This window comes from Lycium ferocissimum, chromosome 7 (assembly GCF_029784015.1).
Source record: "Lycium ferocissimum isolate CSIRO_LF1 chromosome 7, AGI_CSIRO_Lferr_CH_V1, whole genome shotgun sequence".
NCBI lineage: Eukaryota > Viridiplantae > Streptophyta > Magnoliopsida > Solanales > Solanaceae > Lycium > Lycium ferocissimum.
This window is the reverse complement of record NC_081348.1, coordinates 16,319,812-16,346,506: the sequence shown is the minus strand read 5'-3', so window position 1 is coordinate 16,346,506 and position 26,695 is coordinate 16,319,812. Positions and strand designations below refer to the sequence as shown.

Below are 26,695 nucleotides of genomic sequence, written 5' to 3'. Positions count from 1 at the left end.
GTATTCGTGCACGCTACCACATTATATACCAACTAATTAATTTTATGGCACACAAATAGAATATACTTTGAGATCATCTAATAATAAATGTCTATCCTAAAATTTATTAAAACTGAATTTCATAAATCATAAAGAGTAGAAAACAAAAAGACGAGCAGAGTAAAGAAAATAGAACCCGATTTTTGTTGCTTTCTTCTTGAATTGATTCATCCTTGAAGCAAAGCGCGTGTTTCTGTGACATGTGCCGCATTTGCATGAACTTTAAACCGGAGGGACGATAAATTTTTCAAACTTAATGACATTTTTTCCCCCAACAAATTGATCTGCATTTTTTAAAAATAAAAAAGTATATATATATACGTGCCTTTTGAAAACACAAATTTGGTTAGACCAAATAACAACTCCCCTTCGTAACAAGTCATAAAGACCTCTTATCACAATTAATTGATTCTCAATTTCCAAACCTTTGAATGCATAACTGAAGAGCCCACATGAGTGTCGTTTTCTTTACTTTCTTCTTATGCAAAGAGTAGTACTCCCTCCAAATTTGCAGTAAATGCACAAATGGCTTGCAGGAGTACTCCATGTCAATTTACCACTTTAACAGTTAGATTGTCCAAGGAAAAACGTGATACCCAAACAAAACAAAAGATACACTCCTGACACCTTTTTCTTAAACGACACAATCAGTTGATGAATAAACCAATGCCATCAACATATTTTGTTGGTGTAATAATAATAATTCAATGCTGTGACTGGCCACACCAACGTCATATATAATAATTAATACAACAATGAAGAAACATGTTCCATGGTTGAATAGTTTTGTTTGATGCCGCCAATCGAAATTAAATTCCGATTCTTATCTACCTGTTTTCTTAATCAGAGAATAAACTGGCGAAATTTTTATATCTTCAAACCGAATAATCTCTAACACAAACAGATTTAATAAAACGGAGAAGTTTTTACCTTCTTCAAACCGAATAAACAACCAGCGAAGATTTTATATCTTCAAGCTAATTACAGGTTACTAAATCGGTAAAGTTTTTATCTTCTTTAAACCAAATAGTAACTTGGAGTAGAAAATCATGCAGATTTTAATCTCCATACAAGGGAGTAGAAAACCACAAAGGTTTTAATCTCCAAAAAGAGTATCATTTTTTCTTATGAAAATAGTACTTTTTTATCTTTGAAAAGATTTTTTTTTTCTTCTTCTGAAAAGAATACTTTTTCCTATTCTGAAAAGTATAACTTTCTTCTTCCTGACAAGAGTAAATTTCTTCTGCAATCTTATCAAGGTTTAGTCTTCAAAACCGGGGTAGAAATAACTGAAAAAGTACATTTATTTCTGAAAGAATACTTTTATAACTCAGGAAAGAGTATTTTTTATTTCTAAAGAAAAATTACTTTCTTCTTTGTCAAAAGAGTAAGATTCTACTAGATTAACAGAATACAGAATATATAAAATTAATAATTTCCTTAAGATTGTTGTCAATCTGTATTCAAAAAATAATCTAAAATAGAATCTGAAAAGAGAGGAAACAATTTAACGCGGAATCTGAAAAGAAAGGAAAATAAATTCGAGCCCACTGAATTCACAGTGTTTCCTTAAGGAAATTATTCCCCTCAAGTACCCGAGGTTATGGAATATATCCTCTCAGGATAAAACGAATTAACTCACCAAAGATAGCGGTACCTCAAACCCCGGTGAACAGCGAACCACTCGAAAGCTGTAAATCACACTAGAATTTTTATGGTGCAAGAAGAAAGAAGAAGACAATCAGAATTTTCATAAGTAAAATTTGATGGAATGACTAATTATTATAGCCAACAAAGAATAGTATGAACAGATGTCATTGTGTCTTAACAGAAAAGTCACAACTATTCTTTTTCCATTCACACCTATTCAAGAAAATCCCTAAAAGTTTCGTCTATATGGATCATGTGCTGTCGTAGAGTTCTCTGGGCTAATTATTGATTTCGAGAGATTACAGGTCCTTTATGACAACTCTCCATTTAATTTGTTACTGCTGCCAGGTCTTTACAGGATCTTTCTCATTAGGCATGGGAGGTATACCGTGGGTGATTATGTCAGAGGTTTAGTAGCTCTTAACTTTACCTCATTAAATATAAATGCTGCTCCTATAAATCAACACAATTTAAGCCGACAGTTTCTTCTATCTCAGATATTCTCCATTAATATAAAGGTTTAGCTGGAAGCCTAGTGACAGTAGCAGCTGGTTCGGTTCTTGGGTTGTCTCATATTCGTTCAACTTTCTTATGCTATGGAGCTCTGAAGGTTTTTTCTCGTAGTTTAATTCCTTGGATGGTCATTCAAGTTTAGAAAATTTCTTACAAAAATCACTTTTATTTCATTTAGGACAATAAGGTCACTCATGTATAATCACTTTCCCTAAAAAGTACCTAAACACCTCAAAAGTCTCCTTCTCTCCTAATTGGCATGTCTTGTCACTAAGGCCCCATTTTTTTATTTTAATAATAGACATATTTAACTCATCAAACTCATTTAATCAAATTTATATTTTATACTCAATTAAATATGACCTGGTTAAAAAGCGGCAAAAGAATCAAACCATACTTTCTATTAAGCCATTTTTTCAAATCTAAATTTTCTTTAAATCCCGATTCAAATATATTATCTTTCAATTTAAATTAAAATGCAAGTAATTTAATTTTTCTATTCAAATTCAAGTTTTTTTAAATAGCATATTTTTTCCACATTAAACAACAAATTCTTTCCAGATTAAAATAAAATTACACAGATAACACAAAGATTACATTCGTATCGGTTTAACTTTTAAAAAATCTAATAAAATCGAATATTTTAAAAAATAAAGCCGGTGCAAATTTGTCCTCTTTATTTTTAGTTATTTATTTTTATGTATGTAGTGTATAATTTTTGGCATCTCCCTTCCATACCATCGAGATCTTTTTATTTCTCAGAATTTTCATTACTATAATACTTGTTTTAAAATATTCTATTATTATTATTATTTTTTGTTTTAAAATATTATATTATTAGTCTTATATGAAATATAATATATTCTTCATTTATTTCATGTTATGATATAGATATTCCGACTTGTCATGTTAATGCCTAGCAATATATAAACTAAGGCTCTAAAGTAACTCAAATTCATTTTTTTTAATTTTAATTTTAATTTTTAAAACTTATTTATAGATTTAAAGAATTCATCTTTTAATTCTAATTCATTTAGATTGCATGCTAGTTTGTTCCTTTCCCGTTTTTAAACCGGTTCATATTAGATTGGATATAAAATATGAATTAGATTAAATGAGTTTGATGAGTTAAACAAGTCTATTATTTAAAAAAGATGGGGCTCTAATGACATGTAAATGCGTTATTTAATGAAGGACTTTGAGGTGTTTATGTACTTTTAGAGGAAAGTAGTGATACTTGAGTGACTTTATTGTCCTAAATGAAACAAAAGTGACTTTTGTAGGAAATTCCCTAAACTTGAATGACCATCCAGAAAATTAACTCATTTTCTTGTCCATCAATATCTCTCTACTACAAGAAATGGGACTTTTTATGGCGACTAATGTTGTCAGAGAAAGTGAGACTCTGTTTCCAGTAATAACGTGAACTTTTTATGGCTATTAAAGGAGTCGCCACGCAAAATTGCACAAAAAAATCTTATTTCTTGTGGTGCTCCCAAGTCCCAACCCCATTTCACCTCAGCCCTAACTACATCAGAAGTAATATAATTATAAAGAAAGAAATAAACAAAGATTGCATAACAAGACATGCCTTTTGTTGCTGAAAATGTCTTTTTTTTGGTGTTTCAGGAACATTCTTCATGTTTTCAGCAGTATGTGGTTTGACTATTATGTTTGTCGCAAAGCTGGTTCCAGAGACCAAAGGGCCCACCTTGGAAGAAATACAATAGTCGATGAATTCCTTTACATGACGAATGAATTCTATGTCCTAGGTGATTCAAATTAGTCTTGGTAAATTTCTGTATCTTGAATCCTTGGAATATAATGGAAGCAGTGCCTGGAAAGATCATAGAGAAATGTATCTAATTGGTTTAGTACATTAGTTTGAGCATAAGCTATTCTATCAAATTCCAGTTTCTCTCTTTTAATATCGGAGACTCATGCGTCAAAATCAACAGTACTAATTAATCAAATAAGAATTTTACTTTATGTTGGTATTTCATAAAATTTGAACGGTGTGCAGAAAGTCAACGCGTATCATCCACATTAACCAACAAAATCAGCAGTGTATATATTTCTTCGGGTAGAGAAAAAGACCAATTCGATAACATAACAAGAACAATCGGTATATATAAGAGTTCAAGTAATATGCACAAATAGGGTGTAAATTTAACCGACATATCGGGTTAAAGTCGACTTTACAATATAAGTATCTTTTCATAGATAAAACCTAATATAGTAGGTTAAAAAATACAATAATAACATGTTATAATCTATAAATTAAATTGCATTAATAAGGTAAAATCTCGTAAAGTATACTCTCGGTGTATACGACTAAGAGCCCGTTTGGATTGGCTTATAAGTTGCTTTAAAAATGTTCGTTTTTAACTTTTTTGAGTGTTTGGTTTACTAAACTTAAATCATTTCAGGCTTAAAATAAGTCAAAAAATTAATTGAAATTTGTTGGTTAAATTTTATCCAAAAGTTCTTAACTTATTTATTTTTTGGGCATAAAAATTGTTTAAAGCTTATAATTCGCTTTTTTTAAGCCCATCCAAACAGGCTCTAAAAGCCGTTCATTAGTGACATCATAATTTCGACGTGCGCATGCTTACGTACTCTTAATCACACAATATCACTTCTCTAGAATCTAAGTAGTGCTGACAACTTCGAAAAAGTCTTACCATAGACTACTTCAATCATAGAGTAACAAAAAGTGACAATTAAACCAATTTAAAAAGAAGAAATGAAAAAAGCTAAGCTTTCTTCTTATAGTACTACTTTAATTATATACCATAGACTACTTCAATCATAGAGTAGCAAAATAGTGACAAAAAAACAAAATTAAAAAGAAGAAACGAAACAAGCTAAGTCTTCGTCTTATAGTACTACTCCAATTATCTATCATAGACTACTTCAATCATAGAGTAGCAAAAAAGTGACAAAAAAACAAAATTAAAAAAGAAGAAACGAAACAAGCTGAGCCTTCTTCTTATAGTACTACTCCATTATTTACCATCATCACCATGTCTCAACAAGCATCCCTTCCAATTGACACAGCACCTGCCGCACCAGCCACTGTTAAACCCGGGGGCCGGGGTAGGAAAATCCTAGCAGGTGCATCAAACCTAGCCAACCTTTTACCAACAGGAACCGTCCTCGCTTTCCAAACTCTTATTCCCTCTTTCACGGGCGGAGGAGACTGTTTTCTCACTCACAAGTACCTAACCGGAGTCCTCATCATCCTACTTTCCGTTATTTGTTTCCTCTCCTCCTTCACCGACAGCTTCCTCGACCAATACGGAAAAATACACTACGGAATTGTCATGCCCAAACCCAAAGGCCTCCTTGTATTCAATGGTGATCATCTCAATCATGATGAGAACACGAGAATAGTCATGAAGGATTGTTTAGAAAGCAAGGATTGTTTAGAAAGCTACCATCTCAAGATAATGGACTTTGTACACGCCCTAGTGTCAGTCTTTACGTTCTGGATGTTTGCTCTAAGCGATAACAACGTGCAGGATTGCTTTTGTCCTAAAGCTGACCAGAATTTGAAAGCTTTGTTTATGAATTTGCCATTGGCTGGTGCTGTTTTCTCCCCTTTTTTCTTCAGTATTTTCCCTACTACACGTAGGGGAATTGGCTATGCAGATTAGCCTTGAAGTAGTCCGAGTTTTGATGATGATGAGGTGCAGGTTATTCCTGTAGCTAACTCAAATCCAAATAACTAGTGAAGAATTCATGTGCATTTTTCCTTTGATTTCCCTTTTTTTCTTTTTTCTTTTTTTTTTTTCTTCTTTTTTTTGGGTGTAAAACAAGCCATGGATATGTCTTACATTTAACGAGTAATCGTACATTATTCTGGTGATATTTGTACTTCCCAAATTGAGTATTTCTGGTTGAAAAAATAAAGTACTCCATTCTATATTTAATACTCGGAAAAAGATGCAAATATACCCTCAATTTTGCAATTTAAAGCAGATATACCTCTCGTTACAAAGTGCAGATATATCATGCGTTACAAAATGGTCCAAATATCTGTCAAGTTCTTAAAAATGGTCCAAATATACATTTTCCGCTGACGGAATTTTTTTTAACAATCATTTAGGTTATTCTTTAATTAAAAAAATTGTCACGTGACTTTAAAAAAAAAGTCTACCTATTTTTATTTTTATTTTGAGTAGACATATTTTTCTAACGCCACATGGTAATTTTTTTTCTGGCTTGTCGGGTCTAGTTCATTTAAAAAAATATCTCTGTGACATTTAAAAATAAGTCTACCCATTTTTTTAAATGAACCAGACCCGACCTATCAGGAAAAAATATTACCATGTGACTTTAGAAAAGTATGTCCACTTTAAAAAAATGGATAGAATTTTTTTTAAAGTCACACGGCGTCTTTTTTAATTGGAAAATAACCTAAATGATTTTTGTTAAAAAAATTACTCAGCGAAAAGGGTATATTTGCACCATTTTGTAACAGCGGGGGTATATATACACCACTTTTGTAACGAAAGGTATATATGCTCTAAATCGCAAAGTTGAGGGGTACATTTATACCTTTGCCCTTAATACTCCAATGTGCTTTGCTTAAACTCTATTTGGAACTTGGATAAATAGTAAAATGTGAATTTCCATCATTTTAACTTTTAGCAAAATTCGGTAGTTCAATAGGCGAAAACTACACCGTCAAAGTACGAAATAGGTCATTCTCTAAAAAATATTTTTCAAAAAATAAGTCATTGTTTGAAGGGAAAAAAAAAATCCTGAAAAATGTTTACCGGTATTTGGTTAGTGACTTTTCTGCCAACAACATGTATCAAAAAATAAATAAATAATAGTACTAGCTTTAGATTAATCAAATTTTTGAGTATTAAAAAAGCTATAATGGTCAGAGCAAGGATATAACTTAATTAGAGTTGAGATATTTGCAAAGAAAATGACTTTCCTGAGTAAATGATCAAGGAAGTTGATTTTCTCTTTCAGTGAAAAATATTTTATAGCAACCAAATATTAAAAATGGCTTATTTATAGACAATATTTTCTGAAAGTATTTTCCGATCACGCATCGGCACACTAGCTAGGAGGAAATAAGATCTCTTGACCTCTTACAATTTGAATAGAAGAATATAACTTTTTCAGATCTCTTATGTGTTTTCTTCGGATCTCTTATGTGTAAAAAATAAAAATCTCTTGTAAAAGGGTCATAAAATTAAAAAAAAGTTTATAAAGGGTCAAATAACCATTTCTCCTACACCCATACTGTTATTTAAGAACAATGGAAATTTGTATATAAACTAGACATAAATTGCATCATATACTTTCATCTTCTATAAGAACTTTCATCACAGGCCATAATAGTATAGTTTGTGCAATATAATACTCCAATCACATATTCCACAATTTACACCATTGTGTTTTTTCCAAATCGATCATGAGATTTAATATTGAGCTCCTTGTATGACTTTTGACCGATATTAACTGAGTAAAGCTCTTACGGTTGAGTTTGGTTCAATGTTCATTTTATCTATCATGGTATATCAGAGCCAAATTCATTCAGTTCTTAGTTTATCTTATGTTGAGCTCCCGTGTTATTTCCACGCTTTAGATATCTAGTCTTGAGCATGTTGAGGGTGTTAAGTTTCCCGCATCAATTGTGAGATTAATTTGGGCTTAGTAATCCTTTACAAATGTTGCTTTAATTATTATGTGACCCTTTCCACAAGAAATAAGTAAAAGATAACGGGCAATTTGCAAGATTGCCCTCCGCTGGGGGTGGTCTTTAATTTTAGAGAAAATTACATAGGGTACCTACTTAAGACTCTTTATTACAAAATATGTAGATAGTTTTCCTTATTTACAAAATATAATGATATATTACGATACATGACGGATTTTCATATACTTTTCATTTTTTTCCTCCAGAAAATATATATATTTTTAAAGAAAAAAAATAAATTTTTCTTAAAAAAAATATTTTTTTTTTTTTAAAAAAAAAATAATTTTTTTTTCTCAAAGGCTTTAAAAATTACCTCAATTTTTTGTGTATGAAATGTGTGTGTGGGAGAAATTTTTAATATAATTTTCATACACAAAATTGTGAGCGAAAACTTTAAGCCTTGAATATTGTATGAAAGTTGTTTATGAGGTCACTCAATTATTGTTTTTTCTCTTCAGTTTCTTATAATTATTTATGGGAATGATGCGAATTTTCATATATTTTATGTGGACACTCAAATTACAATATGTTTTGATTGAGTACTTGAATACATGGTAAATTATTTCTATTAGATACTTCTGGTTCAAATTTTGAATTTTTTTACACATGTTCTCAAACGCCTATTACATAGACAAGTTAACCACATAAAATGTGTAACCTCCTTTAATTATAGACATCAACCTCAATTAGAATATGTCTGAAGTTTTATGATTTATTGAGGTTAATGCGTTTAATTAAGGGAAATGACATATTTTATGTGATTAATTTATCCGAGTATGGGAGTTTGAGAACACACACAAAAGGTATTTCAGTATTTGAATCGAAAGTATCTAATAACAATATTTATCATGTATTCAGGTGCTCAATCGAAATAGGTCGTAATATAAGTGTTTGGATGAAATTTACGCTGACAAATTTAAGGAGTTGTTGATGTATTCAACGTTAAAACTTTTACTAGGTTACATGAGTAGAGTCCAATATAAATTATGAAAATTGGTACAAAGAAAGTTTAATTTTTGGAGGTATTCTTCCCTATATCATTCAAGAAAATGGTGGTCCGAAGTAATTTACACTGACAATAACTTAGATTGTGCATAGTACTCTGTATTTAGTTCTATCTTTAATTCCGCCACCTACAACTGTACTCCAAATTTAAAAAAAAAAAAAAAAAAAAAAAAGAGGACATTTATGACTTATGACACTTCAATTTTCAGGGCCACAGTTTATTCAATATTTGTCACTATTTCACCTAAAACTGGACCCCAAATATTTAAGATTCCAATAGATTATGTTTTACTAATTTCGTCATAATTACAATGTTGTTATAATTGTATTAATTTTTCAGAAACCTAAAATGAACTTTATATACGAAAAATGTGAATGAAATTCTAAGTTACGAAAAATGTGAATGAAATTGTAACCTCCTTTAATTATAGACATCAACCTCAATTAGAATATGTCTGAAGTTTTATGATTTATTGAGGTTAATGCGTTTAATTAAGGAAAATGACATATTTTAAGTGATTAATTTATCCGAGTGTGGAGTTTGAGAACACACACAAAAGGTATTTCAGTATTTGAATCGAAAGTATCTAATAACAATACTTTATCATGTATTCAGGTGCTCAATCGAAATAAGCCGTAATACGAGTGTCTGGATGAAATTTACACTGACAAATTTAAGGAGTTGTTGATGTATTCAGCGTTAAAACTTTTACTAGGTTACATGAGTAGAGTCCAATATAAATTATGAAAATTGGTACAGTAAAGTTTAATTTTTGGAGGTATTCTTCCCTATATCATTCAAGAAAATGGTGGTCCAAAGCAATTTACACCGACAATAACTTAGATTGTGCATAGTACTCTGTATTTAGTTCTATCTTTAATTCCGCCACCTATAATTGTACTCCAAATTAAAAAAAAAAAAAAAAAAAAAAAAAAAAAAAAAGAGGACATTTATGACTTATGACACTTCAATTTTCAGGGCCGCAGTTTATTCAATATTTGTCACTATTTCACCTAAAACTGGACCCCAAATATTTAAGATTCCAATAGGTTATGTTTTACTAATTTCGTCATAATTACAAGGTTGTTGTAATTGTATTAATTTTTTAGAAACCTAATATGAACTTTATATACGAAAAATGTGAATGAAATTCTAAGTCTTGAGCGAGATATACACATTTCATACAATTCTCAGACATAAAATTTTGAGCGTAATGTTTAAGCCTTGATCGAGATATACACATTTCATACGTTCTTCATACATAAAATTTGAACGAACTTTTTAAGCCTTGAGCAAGATATACACATTTCATACACAAATTTGTGCGATTATTTTAAGTCTTGAATGTTGTATCAAAGTTGTATATAATGTTGTTGTAGTTGTATTAGTTTTACAGAAATCTAACATGAACTTTATACACGAAAATGTGAGCGAAATTTTAAGACTTGAGCGAGATACAAATTTCATACTGTTTTCGTACAAACAAATTTTGAGCGGATTTTTTAAGCCTTCAACGAGATATACACATTTCATACTTTTTTCATATCGTTTTCATACACTAAATTTTGAGCGAACTTTTTAAACCTTGAGCGAGATATACACATTTCATACAACTTTCATACATAAGTTTTTGAGCGAAAAAATATTTTAAAAAAAATATCTTTTTTTAAATAAAAAATAATTTTTAAAAAAATTAATTTTTTTTTTTTAAATAAACATGTTTTGGATAGGGTTTGAATGTTATGTTTTGTAAATATAATACTATCGTCACGTTTCGTAAATATTTCTCCTTAATACGTATATATACATAGTTGTCCCTTAATTTTACCCCTCAAAATGGTGGTTTTTAAATTTTGCCCTTCGGGCAGAATTTGGGCCTTAAGGCAGAATTTGCATGAGCAGATTTGCCAAATTTTGCCTTGCAATTTTTTATTTTTTTTTACTGAGCTGGGATTCGAACCCATAACTTTAGGGTATTAGGCGAAATGCAAAACTTAAAGACCACCAATTTCAAGGGCAAAAATTAAAGACCACCCCAAATAAAGGCCAATCCATGCAACAACCAAAAAAAAAAAAAAAAAAAAACGTAGGAGATCTATAATCATAAAATGCATGAAATTTTCGTAATATTACTTCATTTGATTCAAATTGTATGTGAGCATATGAGATAATTTCTTTCAGATTTATTTCCCCGAGAGGGAGCCGAGTTCTGATTTGATTAATTATATTCCCCACAAATAAAATCCATGCGATTTTAATACCGTGAAGACGACCAGAAAAAAATATGTCCAAAACCAATAATTCTACACCTGTTGTTGTCTCAAATATTCTTCATGTTTTAATAACATGTACAGGTGATGATTAAGTAAATCTTACGAGTTTATTAATTAATCTATAGCTATATCTATCTCTAATATTAAGCTAAGCATAGATAAGGTGATGTGACACTTCTCTATAGCCTCCATTAATATTTATCTTTTTTCTCCTTTCTTTGAATTTTTCTTCTCATTTTGCTCCAAAAATGTCCAATTAATTAAATTCTTTTTACTATCCCTTATTAATTAAAATTAAAGTCTCCTTTATAAGATCTTAAATTTGTCAATTAACGGATGAAGACAAAGGGTCAGGATGATAGTGGTTAATTCAGGAGAAAAGGTAATTATGTACACTCATTACAATTATTCAGTGGATTAATCCGCGCTTCGCGCGGTCATAAGGCCTCCTTAAATTTATTATGTACTTTTTTTTTAGTTATCTGAATGGTAAGATAATCACAAAGTATATTTTTCGGAACCTAAAGTAAATTGTCGTTTAGTTTGTCTTTCAAAAGATATTTTTTTTTAAAAGTTTATAATTTTAATCCGTTTGTATCTTCCGTTTGAGAAATAGTGACCAATAAATTATATGTCCATTCACATTCCAAGTGAAATAAAATTGCAAAGACCACAGCTGCATGATTTTGTGATGTCAACAGTATTGATCCCTTCTCAACTTGCATTAAAACTACCAATCAATATTGTTGCTCTGTTTCTTCTGCCTTCATAACAATTTATAACAATGGTTAACTTTCACGGTTCCTTAACCATAAAGCGATATTGAATAAATAGTTAACTTTAACAGAAGTCCATATACCAAAAGTAAGAAAAGTTTACTGAAAGAAATTACCATATCAGTACCTTTTTTTTTTTAAGCTTTCGTTTTACTATATGTTGTTGATCTTTATAATTGAACATATTGTAAATTATGTTGGGTTGATTATATTGTTAGGTTTAACTTGTAACAATAAAGATAAATCTTTCAAAAAATGATTGATAATAAATTTTAATATTTTATGAAAGATCTCCTTCCAGGGAGGTGGAATCTTTTTATTGATCGCCACAGCAATATCAAGTAGAGCAATACAACAAACAAAACATAAGAAGATAAAATACTTGAATAGAGGCATATATAGCTTAGTGTGAGAGTTCAATTTTTGTGGAAGATGTTAATCGTCTAATTTTAGTTACCTAGAGTTGGTGGAGAATTAATTCCTTGATAATCCCCTTCCCATTTCCCTTTCAATCTTTCTCAACCAAAAAAAAAAAAGGACTTTTTTTAAACTTTAATTAACAACAAAAAAGATAAGATGTAAATTAAAACATAAAATCATGAAATAATTGCATAAGTAGAGCAATTCAACAACACTAATGCAAACAAATTTTTTTTCTTTGGTTTCTCAAGTTGAATTAGCTTTGGAACAGAAGACGCATCAAGATTCTCCAAATCAATACTTGTATCTTTAAGACTCCTCCAAAACAATATTTTTCTTCAAATTATTGTCTTTACACCACAAGACCACTCTCTTATTTAAAAATTATAACTTCAAACAATAAATTTATTTACATCAACCAAAGAGATGTCTTGTTGTGCAGCTTCTTTCCAGTTTCACAATAAATGCTACGCAAAACATCATTTCTTGTTAAGAAGTTAGATTTGGCCTCTATTTCGTATTATTAAGTTTTAAAATAGTCTACGAAATTATGTTGTATCAATTTTTAAGCAGCTCTAATCATATTCCTGAACAAACCTAATAAGAAAGTTACGCAGAGTAAAAGAAATAAAATAATTAATAGGAACAGAGAAAAAATTATGAATTTAGAAAATGCACATTACAACCTTAAAAGTAATGCATTCAACGTTAGGGTAGATATCATCGAGTGTACCAGACTTCTCGATGCAGATGCCATAGCACGAATTACCAAAAATTAGCAAAATTGACGAATTATGTGACACAAACGTATAAATTACAGTATCAATTTATAAACAGGTCTAACCATATTCCTGAACAAATCTAATAAAAAAGTTATGCGCTGTAAATGAAATAAAACAAATCAATGGGAATAGGGAAAAGTTTATGACTTAGAAAGTGCATGTAATTGTCATAAAAGTAATGCATTCACATTGAGGCAGATATTATCGAGTATACCAGTCTCCTCGGTGCAAATGAAATAGCACGAACCACCAAAATTTAGCAAATACTGAATAAGAAATTATGTGGCACAAAAGTATAAACTTTTCAATTAAAACGTTGGCAAAAGAAATTGGTCCATTTAAATATGCTGAGAAGATAGCATATGAAAATAAGTTCAACCAAGATAAAATATTCACTAACATATAAACCTCACAAAAAATTGTTACTATGCAAAGTTAAAAAAATTTAAAAAAAAAATGTTACGGTGAACTTCATGCTGGAGAATGTCCAGTTCACCGTTGGAGCTATAATGGATGAAGCATATATGAATAGCGTGGCAATATGAGGAATAGGTTAATTCTTGTCTTTTTATCCTTTTATAATTAAAAAAAAAAGTTAAAGGGAAGGGAGAAGAATCATAGTAGGAGTAACGTTTTTACCTCCTACCCTCAGCTCATTACCACACATTAAATACACAAATTGTTATAGAATGTTCCTGATACAATCGTGGGATCTTTATTTGTAGCATAGATATTTGGAATACTAAACCACCCATTTATAGGTTAATTAAAGCACCCATAATGCTTGCAAAACATTGAAAACTGATAAAGTCGTGGCCGTTATTTGTGGTATGCATGGATATTATGTAGCTTATCTTCATAACTCATAACTTTTCATCTCCATAACTTCTTATTTCTTAAAATGTGAGTTTATTACAATTTAAAATTTCTGTCATTTACTCCTCCACAAGCATGGTGTTCTACATATTGAATTAGAACGTAGTTAATTGTGTTGGAGTGTGAATTTTTGTACAGATGTAATAAGCACGTATTTAACATAATTAATAGATAATGAAGAGAGTTAAATGATTGATTTTTGTGTTTTTTTTCTAAATGAGAAAAATAGGAAAAAGGCCAACAAAAGGAAGGGAAAAAAAAGATAATTGTATTTCTTTGCCAAAGAGAGGTGACACATCACTTCTCTAATGCCTAGCTCTATATTATATAATGATAATGATTATGTAAACTCATTACACTTAGTATAATTATTCAATATACCTTATTTCTATTACAACTTCTCACGTTACTCTTTATTCTTTTTTTAATGTCAGACTATTTACATTCATCTAGGCCACGGTTGGTATTTTTTTTTTAGTCAAATTTTTGACATTTTTCTCTTATATTTCCCTCAAAATATTTATTGACATTAAAATTACTTTGTCAATAAGGCTGTAATAATCCACATTCATTGCTCAATTAAATTGAAAAGGCATTTAAGAAAATTGGAATTAGAACATTTGTTTTTTTATACTTCCTCTTATTCTTGCTTGAGTTATCCATTCTTGCCAGTTTTAAAATATACTTTTATGACAATTAATGCATTTAATACTATTTGTTACAAATTAAAGGTATATAGACGTTTGTTCCTACTGCCATAACTTCATGCAATAGTTAAGTGAAATAGTTGAGGTTTCATTTTTTCCTCTATTCCTTTTTTTTTTTTTGGCCTTTTACTTCCTCTTATTCGTACTTGAGTTATCTATTCTTCCGTTGAAAAAAGAACTATTCTTTCCAGTTTTAAGAAATACTTTTATGAAAATTAATTATGAACTTAATACTAATTTTATTACAATCACTCAACATAAGTTACTCTTTCTATTTGTATTACTCATACATTACAAATTGTATTGGTTACTATAACTAATAAAACATATCCTATTTAGTGCATTTCCCTATATTCTTCATTTAGCATTATCATTTCTTTCCTCACATGTCAAAATCTCTGCACAGGAAGATTCTTCTCTTTTTTGTTGCCTTTTTTTTTTTTTTTTTTTTTTTTGCCATTTTTGTTAGTTTTGCCCTTCATTTTCTTCTTATTTAACTTATCTACAATCAATATTATAGTGAGTTTTTTCATATAGGAATTGATTTCATTTTTGAAAATACAAAATTTAAGTACTTTTTTTTTTTATGTGAATGAAAATGGTTGTAGATTGGTCGGAGGATAAATCACAGGAGAGAGTAAACGTTTACAAATTGAAGGTAAGAGTCTTTTGAGGTAGTTATTTTTTTGTAATGTACATTGTGGTAGAATCTCTTTTGATTGTAGGTTGAGTCAGACGGTAAATCACACGTGATACAGTGAAAATTTGCAAAATGGAGGTAACTCTTTCGAGTTAATTTTTTGATGCACATGATTGTAGAATCTTTCGAGTTTGTTTTTTGTAATGTATGTTCGTGTAGATGTTCGTGTAGAATCTCTTTTATCATTTTTGCTTTTAAGATGACATTGAGTTTCCGGTAGTTGTCGGCAGTATGAGACGGGAAAGAAATTAAGTTCTGAAGATCTCGACAGGAAAAAGATAAAAATTGTATGTATTTAATTTGTTGTTACTCTTTTAGTCTATTTCAGGCTTTTAGTTATAGTGTTAATTCATATTTAATAACTTTGATTTTTGCTAGGCCTAATTTAAATGCTTATTTTGAATTGTAGAAGTCATTCACTGAGTTCACATTGAATTTGGTTATTTTTTCATTGTTTAAGTAAAAAATAGAGAAAAGACATATTTTCACCCCTAAACTTGGCCGCACAACTCACTTTAGCAACTAAACTTTACTTATGTTATAAAGTAAGTAAGAAGAATATTATAGGGAAAGAGAGAAGAGAGGAATTCTTTATTTCTCTTATGAGGGATAAAATACAATGAAGAGAACCTCTCTATTTATAGGAGAGAATTGACTTGGTGCCAAAGTCACAAACCCTAGCAAACCCTAAAATTTCTCCTAAAGATAGACATCACAATATTATAATAATATTTATAACACTCCCCCTTGATTTCTATTTCGATAGATAATATGCCTCATTAAAACCTTACTAGAAAAAACCCAGGGAAAAAAATCTAGTGAAGGAAAAAAAGAGTACACATTTCTAATAATACGCTATTTGGTTGCCTCATTAAAAACCTTACAAGGAAAAAACCCAAAGGGGACAAAAACCTTGAAAGGAAAAAGAGTACAACACGTATTAACTCCTCTCTATGAGAACTTCAATCCAAAAACTTGAATCTTCACATCTTCACTGAGAGTTGCAAATTTCTATAGACTTGGTTGCAGCTTGGTATAGACTTAGTGAATAAATCAATTATATTAACGCTCGAACAAATCTCTTGCACGTTGATATCACCATTCTTCTGGAGCTCGTGTGTGAAGAACAACTTTGATGAAGCATGACTTGTGCTTTTATGAATCCTCTCTTTAGTTGGGCTATGTATGCTGCTGCATCTTCAGTCTTTGGATAGAGTTGCAATGGTATGTGATATTATTGAAATCACTGCAAGTGTATTCCTGACTTGCTTTATAAACAGATGCTATCTTTACATGACTAGACTCTCATGTAGAACAACATCGTATGGCTATAATCCTCCATAGTCATAGCAAAATATATAAATGAATCAATTGCATAAAGATATGGCACTTCAGGACCAAAAAATTCTGCAAGTTTCTCATTTCAACTTCTTTCAGCAGATAATCTATTTCTTTTGAAAACTCTTCAAGAGTTTCAATAATTCTCAAGTCATCAACTTGCACTAACCAATATGACAGTTTTTGACTTTCACAACGACGTAAGGATAAATAGAGTCATTTGTGCCCTTAGTCAAATATTCATTAAGATGATAAAATCGCGTTCATCTTGCTTAACTTAATTCATATAAGAATTATGAATAAATTTCTACAACTTGTATATATGCTTCTGCATTTAAAATTCTTCAGGAATTTTCATATAAATTTTGTCAAGTGACAATATTTATCAAAATGATGTGATATCTTCTGGTGTCTGGACTGCAGGTCCAATAAGCTTTACGCTTAGCAAGATGCGTCATTTCACTTGATAATAATTTCTATGTTAGCATGCTTTAATAGGCGTAGAATTTAAATCCTCGCAATCTTTTACAATATTGCGCTATATTGTACCAAAGATTTTGTCAATGATATATCATTTATATCGGTTCGCAATATGACATAACTTATCGAGATCTCATCACTTTCATTATTTTAGGTACCTAAACCCTCTCATGAGGTTTAATGAAGTGTTATGTCGAAGGCTCTTCAAGAGCACATTGCCTCCTTATAATGATCATTGATCATTTGCTCCTTTTTTTTTTCAATGATTATTGCGTTTGGAACCGATTAGTCTACCACGCTTCATGCATGCGTAGACTCGTCCTTCAGTGACATGAATTTAATAGAGCATTTTACAAACCTGAAATTAGAAATTAATTTTGGGTCAAGAAATGCTTCGGCATTTGAGTTGAATTATCTTTTGAATGAGGATCACACTAATGATAATTCATAACATATTCCTCACCGTTATTCTCTCCCCCTTATGTTAGAAAAACTAACATATATCCCATCTTCTTTAGGGGGAATTCATCTTTGTGCATCATGGTAGATTAATTAATCATATACCCCACAAAAAAAGCCGTTAGATGGAAATATCCGGTTCCTAACCCCGAACCAATTGTGAAGGGAGAATTATCATAATTTATTAGTCCGAAGCATACAAATGATGTTGTATACAATATATCATATCTCGTACCACCACGTGAAGCTTTGTTCTCATAAGCAATGGTTTAGCTATTTATCGAGGCATTCAACGCCAAACCAGCTTGGTACAAACTAGCATTAACAAGATGAATTATCTTGATTACATAATCTGAAAATTGCGTTCTCAACTCAATCGTTTTTTAGCAAGTAACTTTGCATATGTCAAACTGCAGGTTGACAATAAACGCATACGTGACGTCTTATCGATGCATCTATTTAAGACATCACATAACAGGTGAACGGGCCCATATTCACCTTTTATATTTTTTTTCCAGAATTTAGGGATGCAATCCCAACATTAGCCAGTATAATAAAGGCTTAAGTAACTAAAACGCCCCCGAACTTGGCACGAATTGCAACTTTCGTCCCCAAACTATTACTGCACTTTAAGACACCCCTAGACTTGGCAAAATGGGTTTTAATTAATCCCCGAGCCGCCACATGGCATAGTGAGTGTAGTCACACGCCAAGGGCGCGTGACAAGTGCCACATCGCATTAAAACGGTAAAATTTCAATTTTGACATTTCCCTTTACATTTCCTTCAATTCCAACGCTAAACATCGCCTTTCTTCTTATTTAACCCCTCCCCCATTAAAATACACCATAACTTGAATTTCAAGCTTTTTTGTTCTCCTTCTTTTCTAATTGTTAAATTTTCTCTCTCAATTGAAAAGGGCGTTCGGTATTCGGTTCGGATTTTTGAAGTTCGGATCGTAATCTCGGTATTCGGTAATTGAAAATAGATACCAAATACCGAACTTTCAAACTTCGGTTCGGTAATTCGGTAATCGGTAAATTAAACTTCGGTTCGGGACGTATTCGGTAATACCATATCAAGTCGAAGTCCACCGTATTACATCACGAACTTCATCGCTTAAGGTGTCAAACAAGAAATTGATTAGGTCAAGCCTTCATATACACACATTTCATTAGGATATCGAGGCAAGTACATTAATTGTCTTCTTTAGCAATGCCATAAACAAATTAAAGAACAAATACAACTATCCTTGTGGCGAAAGCACGTTTCATTGTACAACCTTCCATTACATTTGTTCTTTAGGAAGTATAGGGGAGTGAGTAGATTCATTTCTCCTCCACCAATGAGCTAATCTAATAAATAATTAACTTTCGCAGAAGGAGCCCAAACAATAAGCATTCAAGGATATCTCGGCTAACTCCCCGCATTTTCATATTTTCTTTTGTTATTTCCTTTATCGTTGATGCTTTCCTTTCCATAACGGAATATAGAGTACTAGATTTTTTCGAATCCGAGCTATTAAATTTAAAGTAACCATAAAACTTTGCGTCCATGACGTGAGTTTGTGGTAATTAAGTTATATCCCAAAGAAATTAACAAATCAATATTCTCGTATTCGTGTGGATCCTCGTATATATACTTCAAAACCTAACAATAAATTGTTCGAATTAAGCGAATAGTAGTTAGTATCTCACGTTAATGACAATGGGTTCGTGCCTCCGTGGTGTTTAACAATTAACATACTTTGCTATACAATGCAACCCATAATTAGTTTGGAATGACAAATACATATATATGCTTCAAGGCAAAAGTCCGCCCATAAGGCATAAGTATGCCCCACGTCGGATAAGTTTGATAATTCGTTAACAAATTTATGCCGACGGGGGCATACTTTTAATGGGCAAACTTGTATGCCGGACCCGCATAACTTTGTGAAGGAATTATCAAAGTTATGCGGACCGCATAACTAAACATAACTAAAAGTCGTTTTCTCCGGCGTACTTTTAGTTAAACACAACTAAAAGTCTCCATTGGGATCCGGCATAACTAAATATAACTAAAAGTCCGCCCTCCAAAGATATTCAAAAATTGCATTTCTAAGAAAGTATGCCTCGTATCGAGCTTGCATTTTAATCTTCTTATGCAGTATATTGTTCCAACTCACATGCTTAATCTCGCCACAAATTAACAACAATTAACATAAGTATGAATTCGACAGACAAGCAACCCAAGCGATATGTCCAACTTAACGGAATATAAGTACTAGATTTTTTCGAATCGAGCTATTAAATTTAAAGTAACCATAAAACTTTGCGTCCATGACAGTGAGTTTGTGGTAATTAAGTTATATCCCAAAGAAATTAACAAATCAATATTCGTATTCGTGTGGATCCTCGTATATATACTTCAAAACCTAACAATAAATTGTTCGAATTAAGCGAATAGTAGTTAGTATCTCACGTTAATGACAATGGGTTCGTGCCTCGTGGTGTTTAACAATTAACATACCGCTATACAATGCAACCCATAATTAGTTTGGAATGACAAATACATATATATGCTTCAAGGCAAAGTCCGCCTTATAGGCATAAGTATGCCCCCATCGGCATAAGTTTGATAATTCGTTAACAAATTTATGCCGACGGGGGCATACTTTTAATGGGCAAACTTGTATCCGGACCCGCATAACTTTGTGAAGGAATTATCAAAGTTATGGGACTTTAATCTTGATAACTAAACATAACTAAAAGTCCACGTTTTTCTCCGGCAGACTTTTGGTTAAACACAACTAAAAGTCCGCCGGATCCGCATAAAACTTCAAGTCCATGATGTGAGTTTGGGTAATTAAGTTATATCCCAAAGAGTTGAGTGGTCAAAAACATTGAAGATTTGTCTATGTATTAGTGTCCTATGTAATTTTATGTTTTTTTTTTCTTGGTTCCGGTAGTAGTACTAATTAGGTTGAAGTGAAGTTGTACTTAGATGATTAACAATGGTTGTAGTACTAATTAGGTTGAAGTGAAGTTCTATTTAGATGATTCACAATGTAATCTAATTTTGGTTAGCATATTGAATATGATTATGATGACTTTGTGAAGCAATACGTTATACCATCCGGTTAGTAATGGTTAGCCTATTCAACATGTTAACACTAACAAAGGAGACAGAGAGTTTTTTGAGGTGAGGTTCAAATGGACGCTTCTGTAGATCGAGAGGGGTTTAATTAAACGTGGGTCGGGTCGGGTTATTTACCCGGTTCTAATTTATTATGTGGCATGAATATATTACACGTGGATGGCCACATAAGCGTTTTAATCCATTTGGACCCGCGAGTGATATACACTCGCTCCCGGTCATGAGCTCGGGATTAATTAAAACCCATTTTGCCAAGTCTAGGGGTGTCTTAAAGTGCAGTAATAGTTTGGGGACGAAAGTTGCAATTCGTGCCAAGTTCGGGGGCGTTTTAGTTACTTAAGCCTATAATAAACTCATCATGGGAACAAGCAATACAAATAAATTCTTGAAGAATCTTCAAGTTCTTCAATATATGTCGAATATTCAATCGCACATCATATTTGAATCGGGATGGCCAAATTGCTCATGCCAATCGATAAAATTATCTATACTAGTAAACTTCGGGTTTACCATGCCATGTGCTATTTGTTTTAGTAAACTTCGGTTTACTATGACATGAATTATTTTTGTACCAATAAACTTCGGTTTATTGTGGCATGCAATTCATCATGCTTATATTTGTTGTACAAATCGAGTAACCTTTCATATTCACATTTCTTTTCCACTATGATATTTTGAAGATATTTAGTCCTCCAATCATTTAAATCTTCAATATGATAGTCATTTACTTTAGTAAACTTCGGGTTTACTAGAACTTTTGTTTCGATCATCACACCTTCAAATATTACAATCTAGGATGAATGACATAATAATATATAAGCTCTTTAGGAGCCTTTAATTTATTCTCCATAATCACATATTGTTCGGACACTACTACCGGTGTCATGATACTTGTAGACAAATGATTAGGCTCTTCCGGACCTTGATCATTAATTTTTAACTACCAAATATTGCTCAGATACTGCTGGTATCATAAAGGAGTTTTAGTTAGACACTGCTGGTGTCATGAAATAAATAGTAATTAAATGGACATCTAAAGACAATACAATTTATAAATGATTAAACATTAAGTTCTAAACTTCAAGATTTCAAACATCTCCTTCGGGAGATTTGCTATTAATGTCCGAATATTTTGTATCTTAGCAAGGACCACGAAATATTACATCCTCAATCAAGAAAAATACATGAATTTGTTATTTCCTTCGGGAAATCAATAACAACTAATCATGCTATCAATGTGGTTATAATAGAAAATATTCTATAAAATCTTTTTCATTTGCCTTGGAATGATATATAATAAAAGTATCCAAGATAATTTGACGTACGACAAGTACGTGCGGAATGACCTTCATACCACAAAATAACATCTATATCTTTTGCTATTTTATCTCTTCAGGAGGTGTGTTGTGGTATTTCTTCATTCACTTCAGGGAATAAAACTTGGTCATTTATATGAGTTTTATACATAATTTTCAATAGCTCATTATTTCTCTGAGTCCGCTTTAATATATTTCCCAAACTTTTTCTACTTGTCAAAAGTTATACCGATACTTCTAGACCACCAAAATACATATAGAACAATTCCTTAGTAGTAAGTTACGTAATACCAAGACATGTTAGTAATTTTCGAATGCTGACAACTTTAAAATCTCTAGTTAACTAATTATATCCACCACAAATTGCTAACAACTTACTTTCCTAAACATGCATATAATACCAAATTAATGATCAACAGGAATAAGTTCTCATAATATAACCAAACTAGCAAAGGGAAGGGACAAAAATATATTCCTGCTTAATATAGTGAAAGAAGGCAATTTATGAGCTCCATTGCAAATAAAAATAAGGCTAATCAGATTCCTTTCCCTTTTAACAAATATAGATATTACATCAATTTCAAAAATTACACATAAAACCCTTAGCAAGTTCCAAATATAGTATAAATTTGACGTTTGAAACCAAAGGATTTTGAGAATTGCAATGATATCAAGATGTTGAATTGAAACGTTTGGACACTTTCAACCATGGTGTAGTTTCAACAGCACGTACTTTGTCCTACGACTTCCATAGTTTGAAATTAAGTCCAAAAGACGTCTAAATTCAACCAAGATTAGTACTTGACAATTCATTTCCAAAATAAAAATAAGTACAAAAATAGGATAATATTTATCTTCTTTATCTTCTGAGTCGTACTACTTCGGTAGTAAGTTTTTATTTACTGTTTCAGGAGTAAATTTCAGATTTACTACTTCAGGAGAAAAATTAAAGTCTACTATTTCAGGAGTAAACCATAGAATATTTAGAATAATTTTTCTCAATTATTCTACCTCTTTTGGAGGTGAATCGTGATATCTTCACAATCAAAAACACGTTTATAAGTTTTATTACAGACTATCATATTCACTTCAAGGAATGGATCTGTATTTGTAACATTTATCAAAAGTTCTCATTCTTCGTGAATGGAACGAATCATCTCTACGTGTTCCGAGCATATCAATTTATGATAGCTTAATACTTTTTAAGATGTTGCTACTTCAGGAGCAAATAAAAGTATTAGAGTATTTTTCTCTAACATATCTTCATTTGTAATCACAGCAAATCTATGAAAATATTACCACTTCTGATGATTATGCATAAATAAATCTAACAATAGCAAGACTTCGAAAATATTGCCACTACGGGTGACCGCATAATTTATGGCAAACTCTACTGAAGTTGGAACAAACCTAAGATTGTTGTCCAATTTATAATCCTTTCATTAAGATGATTATTTTGTGGTAATGAGTACCAAAACAACTGTTGTATACTAAGTCATACATATATCCCGTAACCAACCGAATAATAAAAAAGAATATTAAATCAAAAGGAAGCAGAAAGCCCCAATTACTTATCTGTATTGGCCACCTTACCTTTTCCATGTAATATAGCATACTAGAGTTACAGACCTCATGAAGAATTGAATACATACGAATCACTACTTTTCCTCTTGATTTCTAACAAGGTACGGGTGGTGCCATAAAGCTCTCAAAGATGATAATATTTATGTGGACTAAACTTTAACAAAATATTAGGGGATAGTCTTTGATAAATACGTTATAAAATAATAAAGTAAGTAAGAAGAATATTATAGGGAAAGAGAGAGAGAGAGATTCTTTATTTCTCTTATGAGGATAAAATACAACGAAGACCTCTCTATTTATAGGAGAGAATCGAGTCCAAAATCACAAACCCTAAGAACCCTAAAATTTCTCCTAAAGATAGACATCACAATATTATAATAATATTTATAACAACTTATAAATATTTACCCCCCTAAACAACTTATGCATGAATTAAACTCAACCTTACGTTACCCAGACCAATCTGACAATGGGCTGTGTAGAATGCTCTCCGCCACGTCGTTTCCACGTCAACAATCAATTAAATTTTAAATTTTTACTCTTTTTTCTAGCTTTTGTATTTTCATTCATCTTTTTTCTTTTTAAAAAGTCCCAATTCCATTCTTTCTTCTTCACATCCCCCGCCCCCAACCAAACTCACCTTCTCCATTCCTTCTTCTTCACACCCCACCCCCACCCCCAACCAAACAACCAAACCCACCTTCTTCTTGCTGCTCCCCCCCCCACCCCCTATCCCGCGCTCTCCCACGGATTATCATCTTGTGATTATCATTTTGTTCATCTCCGCATTCCTAAGCTTTGGATCCAGGCTGCTGCTAGCTGCTGGAACTTCTTGTTTCCTGTGTTTGACTGATTCTTACATCCATTTCAAACTTGCTTCTTTCTTTCTGTTGTAGTGCTTCACATTAAAAACGAAAAAAAAAAAGTATGGGTACTGTTGGGTTCTTTGAGTAATTAGGTGCGGTAATATGTGACCAATTTCTAATTAATCAATTTATTTCTCTCCAACATTTAATTCAACAATGGTGGTCATGACAATGAAGTGTGAATGGATGGATGAGGTTGTGGCAACGGACAAGAAGGCCCTTTGGAGAAGACAATAACTAAAGAGAAAGAAAAATTGGGACCCACAAATTCATTTGTCTCAAAACAAGAAAAATTCATATAATTAAAAAAGAATCAAGAAAGAATATTAAGTGTTAATTATATGTTGACCACTAAGAAAATGAAATGTGTATGATTTTGTCAGTTTTTTTTTTTTTTGGCTTATCTCACTCGCTACTTGGAAGGTGAGTCCACTTTCTCTGCCATATCATCTCTTAGGGAGATATTGAATATACTATCGACAAGAATAGGGAGTGTTTAAATGCTAGTAAAGTTTAGTTGCTAAAGTGAGTTGTGCGGCTAAGTATAGGGGGGAAATGATGTATTTTCTCTAAAAAAAATAAGAGAGAAAGAGAATTACAAAAATATAATTATCTCTATAACATCTGAAATTGTGATTATGTCTCATTACTAATAAAAAATTGAAATTGTTTGTACATACAAACAAACGAAGAAAGAAAAAGAACCGCAAAAAGGACTCAATTCCCTCAAATCTGTTAAGTGGGATTTGAGAGGTTTTAAAGAGGTTATTCCAGCAAAAATTTTTAAGTTGCTATACTTCACCATATGGTAGTGGCTATGTATTTCTCAGGTTGCGTTTTCTCTTGATTTCTCTGAATCGAATTTATACATAAAATAATATATCCTAATGATAGGAGGAATTAACCAAAACAGTCATTCTTGGTATTTTCAATAAGATTATTAGCGGGAGGAGAACAAGAAATTGATTTGGTTAATCAATGAATGGTACCAATTGTCGATTTTCTAGAGAAATTAAGTGTATGAATATGAAGAAAAAAAGAAAAGTTTTTTTTTTCTTCAGAAAAATGTGTATTATGATTTATGGCATGTGAAGGAAATTCAAAAATGTCGTCTTTTTTATTCTCTTTATATAAAAAATTAGAAAAGAAAATATTTTTTTACACAAGGAGATGTAAAACAACACTTGGATATAAATTTATTAGATTTCTGAAATGGTGAAAACATGTGTCGTTAACTTAATATTTACAAAAATAAAATAAAAAACAACTGAGACGAGAGGATCAAAATTAGACATTTACAACTATCCCTTTTTAGTTGAAACTGTGTAAATTTGAAGGAAGAATATTAAAAATTTGAAGGAAGAATATTAAATAAAAATAACTATGAAACAAATGTGAAGTATTATTTTATATTCTTCAGTATTAGAAAAATGACCAAGACCATGTCATTAATATTAACGCGCGAAGCGCGAATATATTCACTAGTTAGTGATATAGATGGAGCTTACATGAGAAATAGGCTTTCTACTTCGGGGGTTTCTAATATTTAAATATTATAGTTTACGAGGTAATAGAAATACCCGAGAATTAAGTATGAAAACTTGCAAGATTTTCATGTTAGTTTAGGGGGGTTTATGTGTTAACTCTAAGTAAAAATGACACGTATTTTTAATTTTAGGAGTGTGAAATACACACACCAATAAATACAGTCAAACCTTTCTATAACGTGTTGGTTTTCGAAATTGTTTGGTTGTTATAGAGAATGTTTATTATACACCTATAACAATATTTGTCATTTAAATAATAGTTGGTTGCTATAGGCAAAAAATAAATAAAAAATGCATGAAATCTTTTATTTTTTTATGTTATACAAATTAACAAAATAATTTAAATTTTAAATCTCAAAGATATACATACTCCACTAACCAAGTATTAAAGAAAGTTAATACAATTTAATAATTTCATAACTGGATGTATAAAGTTTTAAGATTCATGACAAACATTTTAAATCTACTTGAAAATTAAATTCTTTCAAGATTGATGGAAGAAAT

At 31.2% G+C, this 26,695-nt stretch overlaps 1 long non-coding RNA gene across 1 annotated transcript in view; it reads left to right on the top strand.

Moving 5' to 3' along the window:
* LOC132063539 (uncharacterized) overlaps positions 1-5,969 on the top strand; it is a 77,485-nt gene extending 71,516 nt beyond the window's left edge. Inside the window, exon 2 of the long non-coding RNA XR_009416393.1 lies at positions 5,879-5,969. This is a non-coding gene — a long non-coding RNA (uncharacterized LOC132063539). The remainder of the gene's footprint in view (positions 1-5,878) is intronic.
* Positions 5,970-26,695: the final 20,726 nt, after the last annotated feature.